Raw genomic sequence first — 9,890 nt, 5'->3', positions numbered from 1 at the left:
GAAAGGATACTGACAGGTGCAGCTGGTGGAAACTTATGTCATTTTGAAAGGTGGAAAGTAATTATTGAAGTTGGGATGATTAAACTAGATAAATATTGAATAAGGGCCCACCTTCTGTGTCATGGAGCCTGAGGAGGGAACAGTTGGATCAAGGCAATAACTCAAGTCCCTGCGCCCTAGTTTCTCAGTAAAGAGAGTAGGACCTCATATTAGTTGTAGGGGGAATTGTGCAGCTTCATTTCTTTGGATTTGAAGCAATTCTCACAGTTACTTACTTCCATTTTTCCTGGACCCTATTACAGTCATGCTGCTTCAATAAGACCTCAATGGGTGGCTTTCTACTAAGTTCACCAAATGCCATTTGCAAAGTGTTCCTAAGTGGTGGGATTAAGAAATCTTTTTCTTCTACTTTTCTGTTTCTCAGTTTTGTGGCTGCCTAGTCTAGCTTGGAGTCAAGCAAGGGTAATTTTATAGTCTGGGGAATTTGTTGGTCTCAAAAGGCAGAATAGCCCATATAACAGTAGTTTCACAAAAAAAATTATAAATTTTTTTAAGTACAATATTTGGATCCTATTATGAGGAGGCAATATGTTACAGTGGAAAGAATGTTTAATTTGGAAGCAGGCATATGGTAAATGCTGTGGGAGGCTAATAAGAGAAACAGAGTCTTAAATAGATGAAAAATCTGAGACTCCTTTTTTGACCCCTTTTATGATCCACACCTTTTCTTATTGAAAAACATTATAGCTTTTAGGAAAACTTTAAGTTCTTAGTAAACCAGCACTTAATGAGTTAACAGCCTTTTTTCACTGATCAGAGTAAAGCTGCAGCTGCCTGGTATAGCCAAGGCCAAAACCTTAGCAGGGGCAATTCAACCCTGAGAAAAATATTCCCCGACTTGGCTTTCTGATCAGAACCCAGTCAAAATTCAGCTTTGGCCTTGGTCTGCTCTGAAGCCAATGTTTTGGGTTTTGATATGACATAATTTGTAACTTCTGCGCATCTGCAAAGTTTTGGGGGGGGGGCAGTTCTTTTGCCTGCAATGAGTCTTGAAATATATATAATAAACTCCATGTTCCTGGAGGCAGAGTTGGAAGCATAAGCTGACGAAAAGATTTTCCGTGTCCTTTACTTCCTTATCAACTAAACTGTCCTTATCAGATTATCTGAGATGATAGATAGATCTTGAGAAGATGCTTAATAGATGCTTATTGACTGATTAAATCCCAACTATTCTACTAATGACCCATATGACTGGGGATCACTAGGTAGCACAGTAGATAGAGTACCAGGCCTGGAATTATGAGGACCCGGGTTCAAATCTGGCTTTAGACACTTCATACCTGTGTGACCCTGGATAATTCACTTAACTCCAATTACCTAGCCCTTGCTACTCTTATGTTTTAGAACTGATACTAAAACAGAAGGTAAATGTTAAAAACAAATCAACAACAACAACAAAAACCCAATCTATAACCTGGGGCAAGTCATTCAACCTTGTGGGTCTCAGTTTTTTCATCTGTAGCATTGGGGAAATTTGGGGGAATGATCCTATGATTCTATGAATGCTTTGAGTGCCCACTAAATTTTAGTACCAGGTGGCAAAACCCCCATAACTCCACTAACAATTTCTGCCGTGGGATTATCTTTCTAGAAGAATGTAAAGTCCTTGAAGAAAAGGACTTTCCTTTTATATCCTCAGTATTTAGCATGGTGCTTTTTGTATAGTACATATGTAATAATATTGATTTAACTAAATTAAAATCTTTGGCTAATATCATGTCTTTCCTTTATTTCCCATATCAAATAATTAACAAGCCCTTTTGATTTTGCCTCTATGATGTCTCTTCCCCCTACTCTATCCCTCCATCATGTCTCTGGCATCCTTCTCTTGCTCTCTCTTCCCACTGCCACTGCTCTGATAGAACCTTTTGTTACTATTTAGCTGGCTATGTTTTTCTGTTCCATTTTTTCTTCACTATAGTCCTTTTAACCATTGCCAGAATTCCTTTTCCAACGTAACACTCCTCTCTCCAAAAACCTTCAGTGTTCCCCTATTGGGAAACCAGCAAAATCCAATCTCTTTTATCTGGTATGCAAGTTTTTCCACAATATGACATCATTCCACAGTTCTAGTCTTATTTGAACTTATTCAAGACAATTTTCTGTTCCCCAAACACACCTTGAATGCTCTGATTTGGTGCCTTACTATGGAAAAAATACTGGATTTGGATTAGAAGGACCTGGGCTGAAGCTCACTCTACTACTTACTATCTACCTGTATATCCTTGGGCAAATCATTTGTAAAAATGAAGGGGTTAGACTAGATGCACTTTAAGGTCCTTTCTAGTTTCTGTCTATTCTATAATCTATTCTATAATACTCTGTCCATATTGTTTCCTATGCCTGAAATTCTTTCCTTCTCTTCACCACTTGAGTTCTGTCCTTCCTTTAAAGCTCAACTGAAATATTATCTCCTTCATGAAGCCTTCTTTGATATACAAGTTCCTTTCCCCCTTAGATTTCATATAAATGAGACGGCTACTTAGTTCCTTATATGTTCAGCTTTCTTTAGCTTATATATATACATGTACATACATACAGACATAGATGTGTGTGTGTGTCCTCATATTAGAGGTTAGAAAGAGGGGTTGCTATGGGAGGCTTGAGGGAAGAGCAGGAGAAATTGGACAACATCTGTAGAGACTGGCAATAGGAAAGAGAAGCATGATTACCTTGCTTCAGTAAGGACCCATTTGATATTACAGAACATAAATCTGTAGTAGATTTAGTCAGCATAATTTCATAATTTCTTCCAGCTCCTTTCAGTAGCTAAGAATAGTAGGAAAGGAGGCAAATAGTGGGATCATCTAGAGTTTGAGTTTGGCAAGTTTTAATTGGTAATAGGCAATAGATTCAAGAGTAGAGGACAGTATAGAGCTGATTCATGAAGTTAGGGAAGGGAAGTGAGTATACCCAGTGCAAGGTGATAGCCTGGAAAAGAACTAAGGTATAAAGGGATTAGAGGTCACCATGAGGATAAAGCACATTGAAGGGTTTGGAAGGCATTAGGGAAGATGGAATGATAAAAGATTATTATCAAATAAAGGAATTTTGGACATGGAAATGGAATACTTGTGGATGATGGCAAAATGAAAGGCATGACAATCTGTGTGTAGCTGAAATGGAGAAGGGGGATAGGTAATAAGAAATGATTAGATTGAGGAAATGAGAAGTTAGGGTGTGTGAGGGAGTGTCAACATGTAAATTGAGTCCCTTAGTTGGGGGATAGGAGTTGCAGATGGTTCTGAACTCACTGAAGATGGAAGGAGAATATTTTGGGTGATGAAGGGCCACTAGACATTTTCTCACTATCTCTCAACTAATAATGGGTTTTAATTCCATCTTATCTATTTTTATTCTATTCTTTCCAACCCAAAGATCACTCTTCTTGGCTGAGAAAAGCAAAGCAATGAGTTGAACCACTCTTCTTTATCATCTTAACCTCCCCAGGCAGTAACTGTTCTATTCCTTCTTTGATATTCCTTTCCCTCCAATATAGCTAAAAATAAAACAAAAGGCTTTTCCTTGTTTTTAACTATTATATTTTCCCCTCCAGAAGCTATTTTTCTTTCTGATTTCAATATTTTTATCTATTGCTCTACAATTCACTGGCTCTTCTGTGTTCACATTTTTAACATTATGGCCAGTCAGAGAGTCAGTCAATTAATGAACATTTATTGAGTGCTTACTATATTCCAGGCATAGTATCTAGCTCAGAGGATTCAAAGAAAAGCAAAATTCTATCCTTGCTCTCAAGTAGCCCACACTCTAATGTGGAGAGGCAACATGAAAACAGCCATGTACAAACAACTAAAGTTTTCAAAATTTTTTTTTTTTTTTGCAATATGGTATCTTGAGGATGTTTTATAAACTGATGAATAAAATGAGCAGAACCAGGAGGACAACTTACATAATAATAGAACTGTGATCAATACAGTGACCATTCATGATTCCAGAGGACTGATAATGAAACATGAGAAGGAGGTGATATATTTATTAGGGATCAGTATGAAATATAAATGTCAGTATATAGCCAATGAAAGAATTTGGTTTGCTTTGCACATATATGTATTTGCTTTTCTTAAAAAATACAGGGTGGAGGGAGAGACAATAGATTTCTATTTGTTTTTTTTTAAATAAAGAAAACATGTTACTGATGGGAAATGTTGCATGCACTGTCAGATGGAATCACTGTATTATTAGTTTTACTCAGTTGTTTTACTTTTTCACAAAAGAGCTCTCAAGAAATAAGATTAAGCAGTAAATGTTTATAATATAAAAACAAACATTTAGAGGGCCATGGGATGGGGGTGGGGTTGGGAAAGGCTTCTTGTAGGTGTTATTTTAGATCAGACTTGAAGGAAGTCAGGGAAGCCAGGAAGTTAAGATGAGAAGGGAGGCTATTGCAAGGTTGGGGAACAGTTAGTGAAGAAGAGAATAAGTACACATATAATATGTGTGTAGATATAGTTATGTGGGTACACATGTATTCTATGTGAGTTATACTAATTGTATTATATAGACTTATATGTAATATACATATAGATGTGTTTACATGTACATACATATAATGTCACTATATATTATACGTATTATATATGACATGTGTGTAGATGTATTTATGTGTATATACATATATTTTGTGTGAGAGATATGTGTGTGTATGTATGTATGCACATACATACATATATTTCCAGGTTGTGATGTGCAAGAAACAGTTGGTGATAAAAGACTAGAGGCCAGGAGAGAGGTTAGGAATGAATAGATAGATCTGATAATTTTTAGTCATGCATATGATAATTAAATCCATAGGTGCCTATAAGAGATCATCATATAAGATAGTGTAGAGGAAGAAAAGGATGCCCAGAAGTGAACCTTGGCAGGCACCAAGCATGACTGGGTGAGATCCAGTAAAGCTACTGAAACCTAGAGAGAAGAGAGTATCAAGAAGAGGATGATAGAAATGGTAGCCTTTTCTCAGTCCTCAGTTCTCATCCTATTATCCCTAAGTGGGGAAAGTGTTAATAGGTGTTAGCAGAAGCAATTAGAAGTGACAATAAGCAAACCTTCTAGGGAAAACAGTCATTTGCATTTTAGCGCTGTAACTCTTGATAATATAGAAGCCCTACTGTGTGTTAGGGGTAGGGAAGGAAGTAAGACTGTTATACTTGTCATAGAAGTAAGAACACTGGGATTTAGAGGATCTGGATTCAAATCTTACATCTTATCCTAATATTACCTATGTATTATAACTGTAAGATAATATAGTAATAATAATCGTTCTTATTCTTCCCTCCCTTGCCCCTCAACACTCCTTAAGTGTTGTATTTTCTCACATTGCAAACTCCTTGATGGCAGGAACTGGCTTGCTTGCTTGTACTGGTATCCCTAGCACTTAGCACAGTACCTAGCCCATAGTCTTAATAAAAAGTTTGTCTATTTATCAATCTATCTAGTCTTTTTGACTCTGCTTACTGACCAAAGTGGAATAAGTCAGTGAGAAATACTTTTAATGAGTCCAGAGGTCTGAAATTTGTCTCCTGTTATAACAAATCACCCCTGGAGTGTAGAACTAAGCCCATTTCTTGGATCTATGGTGCTAAAGATTTTCCATATTTTTCAGGAATTGCTTGATCCTGATGGTGACCTTAAACTTTGATGATCTTTCACTTAGATTTTTTTAATTTTAATTTTGAATATTTCCCCCTAGTTACATATTTCATGTTCTTTCCCTCTCCCCCAAGCTCCCCTAACCCCCCTTAGCCGACACACAATTCCACTGGGTTTTACATGTATCATTGATCATGGCCTAATTCCATATTATTGATAGTTGGACTAGAGTTATCATTTAGTGTCTACATCCCCAATGATATCCCATCAGCCCATGTGTTCAAGCAGTTGTTTTTCTTCTGTGTTTCTCCTCCCACAGTTCTTCCTCTGAATGTGGCTAGTTTTCTTTCTCATAAGTCCCTCAGCCTTGCTCTGGATCCTTGCATTGCTGCTAGTAGAGAAGTCTGTTATGTTCGATTGTACCACAGAGTATCAGTCTCTGTGTACAATGTTCTCCTGGATCTGCTCCTTTCACTCTGCATCAGTTCCTGGAGGTCTTTCCTGTTCACATGGAATTCCTCCAGTTCATTATTCCTTTTAGCAAAATAGTATTCCATCACCAACAGATATCACAATTTGTTCAGCCATTCCCCAATTGAAGGACATTCTCTCATTTTTCAATTTTTTGCCACCACAAAGAGCACAGCTATAAATATTTTTGTACAGGTCTTTTTCCTTATTATCTCTTTGGGGTATAATCCAAGCAGTGCTATGGCTGGATCAAAAGGCAGACAGTCTTTTAAAGCCCTTTGAGCATAGTTCCAAATTGCCATCCAGAATGGTTGGATCAGTTGTTTGGTGACCTTTCTAGCTTTGTATTGTGGGTCTCTAAACCACCCTAGAACTGGCAGGAGTTGGGGACAAATATGCCATTCATGTCTTCCATTCTGTCTCAATTCTCCAGACTTTTGCAGAGCCTCAGTGGCTCTCTATTACCTTTGTGATCAAAAACAAACTTCTCTCTTTGGCATTTAAGGCCCTTCACAACTTGTCCCTTAAGTTTCTTTTTAGTTCCATTGGTTTTTTTTTTCCCTTTTATACTCTATGATTCAGCCAGCCTTGCCTTCTCTCCATTCCTCACACAGAGAACCTCTCCCATGGCTGTATCTTTTGCAGTCTTCTCTTCACATGCAACTAATGTACAGATATCCTTTTGACATCTTGGAGGTTAGAAATGCAGTGCCTGTTAGATCTGGAAAATCTTGGTAAAATTTTTTGGCCCTTCCTTTGAACTAGGCAAGAAATCTGAAATTATTATTTTTTTATGGTATGTTTTTAGTGCCTTATTGAAAAATCTGGGGTAGATATTAAATAAAAATGCTACATGAAAAAAAATTTAAAAAATAAGAAATAAATATGAAAAATTTAAAAATTAAACAAAATTGAGAATAATACTAAACACACTGTAAGGTAATATTATATATAACAGCACATAGATTTTATGCATTTATGAGTTACTAGACATTTTAAGCTATCTCTACATTTCTAGTCTGTGTGTCATTTGCTTGTTTTTGAGTTCTTTTTGCAAACTTTAACTTTTTACTTATTTTAAATTAAAAAATTGTATATAATCTTAAAAGAAAATGTGTTGATATCATATAATACTATACACATATTTTATGCATTTGAGTTTCTAAACTTTTTCTGTGTCATCTGCTGACTTTCACATGTCATCTGTAAGTTCCACAAAACTCCCCCCAAATTCTTACTTAATTTCTTATGCCAACCAATGATATATTGAACTGTGATGGGGAAAGTTGAGATGTGGAAGGGATACTTTTAATTTTTCTTAACTTCTGCTTCATAGAATCCTTTCCTTTCTTCAAGTCAGCGCAAGCATTATCTTCTAACTGAAATCTTTTCTGATCTCTCTCTACCTGCTAGTGGTCCCTTCTATAACTACCTTGTATTTATTTCCCTTGTATATATTTTATTAATATATATATACTTGCACTTCATTCTGTATACTTAATTTTGTATATGTGTATATATATCTACATGTAGATATACATGCACATATCTATACATTATCTCCTCTTTAGAATATAAAGTCCTTAAGAAGGGGAACTGCTTCATTCTCTATTTGTATCACCATTACCTAGCATTGTACCTGATATATAGAAGACATTTAGTATATACTTGATTGGTAGGCTGATTGCCTGCAATCCTCTTTTCCAGACTTACTGCTCATCATTCCCTAGCCAGGCTAGCTTTCTTGCTGCATTTCTATTTCCTTGCATTTATACTGGCTGATCATGCCTAAAATATTCTTTAGATGTGCTTCCCACCTTAGATTTCTTAGTTACCTTAAAGAATCTGTTCAAGTCCAACTTCTTGAGACCTTTCCTGATTCTCCAAAGCCAATAGTCTCTTTCTACCACTTTTTGCCCATTTTACACATAACTCACACAAAAATATATATGTGTATATACACACTTACATACACACATATGTAATTTGTTATCTCCCATGACTAGACTGTAAGCTCCTTGAGGGCAAGAATTGTTTTCTCTTTCCTCTTCTTATCTGTGAGCCTGGCACTGGGTACTTTAATAAATGCTTTTTAATTGATTGTCTCCCTTGCATAAAACATTTCTTCATCTTCAATTCTGCCCCCCCAGAAGAATCTCTAGCTTCCTTTAAATCTCAGCTCCTTTACAACTTCCTACAGGAAGTTTATGTCGATCTCCAGAGTTGGTGGAGTCCCCCCCCCCCCCACAACCTAGAAGTTTCTTTGTATACATTTTGTATTTAATTTTCTACTACACACAAATTTCTCTCCTTCAGGGGTACACTTTCAATTTGTCTTTGTATTCTAGGCATCTAGCATCAGAGACAGAGTAGCTGCTGGATAAAGATTTTTGAATTCATTCGCTCTTTAGATACTAGTAAGCAGTTGAGTGGAGGATACAGTACAGGCTTGGAGGGAGGATCTGTGATTGCAGTCATAAACCTCTCTACCAAAACGTTTTACAGTCTTCTCTAAGAGTTGCCTAGTGAGCTGAGGTTAAATGACTTGCCTAGGATCACACGGTCAGTTTCTTGTCAAAGGCCAGACTTGAAACCGGAAAGACCTCTCTTCCATTACACCAAACTTCAGGAGAGATACAAAAATAAACTAAGAAAATGAAAACTCCGAGGCCCCCATCATCCTTCCCTTCCCCCATCTCAATTTAACTAGATATGTCCCAGTTCCTTCCCCTCTCCTGCTTCCCTAGGGCGGGTTTCCCTTTTAATTAATCTCGAAGCTCAAACCTAAGGGGGAAAAAAAGTGTTAATGAGGGAGCATCCCTCTACTCCCTCGGCGGCCTCAGCATGAATGCCGAGTAATTAATTTTTTGGGGGTGGGGGGAGAGGAAAATCCCGGCACGTATGGAGAAGGGGGGCAGATCTTCCTATTGATCCCAGCCGCAGATAGCCCTCTCTTTTCCCAGCCACTGGGGGGTGGTGTGTTGGTGTGAGAGGATTCTCAGCTTCCCAGATCCTTGACCTTAGCTTTTAAAAAGAGCTCTGGGGAAGAGAAAGGGGAGCGTCCTTAGCATCATCAGGGTTTGGGAGCCGCGTCTTGGACAAGGCGGGAAGACGTACCCATCAGCGTCTCTAGGAGAAACTACCGGCTAGGCTGGGTGGGGGCCCGGGAATCCTTGTCCTTCCCTCCCACAGTTCCAGGACTGGGGTCGCGCACCCTCTACGTCTAGTTTCCAAGAACCCAAGGGCCTAGGAGAGCTACGAGTAGAAGGGGCAGGGGGAGGGGAGGGGAGAGTAGCTCGGCTAGTCGGGGAACTGCGGCTCCGCAGACAATGGACAAGGCGGTGGGAGGGGCGGCGTCAGCCGGAACAGCCCGGGAGGAGGTGCCGGCGAGTGAGCTCTCCCCCCCGCTCCCCTCCCCTCTCCCCTCCCTCTTCTCCCTCTTCCCCCCTCCCCCCTACGTTCAGCCGGCTCCTGATCTGATTCCTGATCCCTGATTCCCTGATCTCTGATCCCGCCATGGGAGCTTGAAGAACCTCTTCTTCCCCCTCGACCCCCGCCCCCCGGGGCCCAGAGGGGGAAGAGGCTGCGGTCTGGGATAAAGCAAGGGGGTGACCAGGACCAAGAGCCCCCCCGCGACCCCCCTTCCTCGCCCGCCCCCTCGCCAGCGCTGCCCGGGAGCGCGGAGTTTGCTCCGAGCGACCTGGAGCGCTGCGCTGCTATACAAAGGCTCCGGCTGGGCCGGGGCG

This window comes from Gracilinanus agilis, chromosome 4, assembly GCF_016433145.1.
Source record: "Gracilinanus agilis isolate LMUSP501 chromosome 4, AgileGrace, whole genome shotgun sequence".
NCBI classification, from domain to species: domain Eukaryota; kingdom Metazoa; phylum Chordata; class Mammalia; order Didelphimorphia; family Didelphidae; genus Gracilinanus; species Gracilinanus agilis.
Note: the sequence above shows the minus strand (reverse complement) of the source record.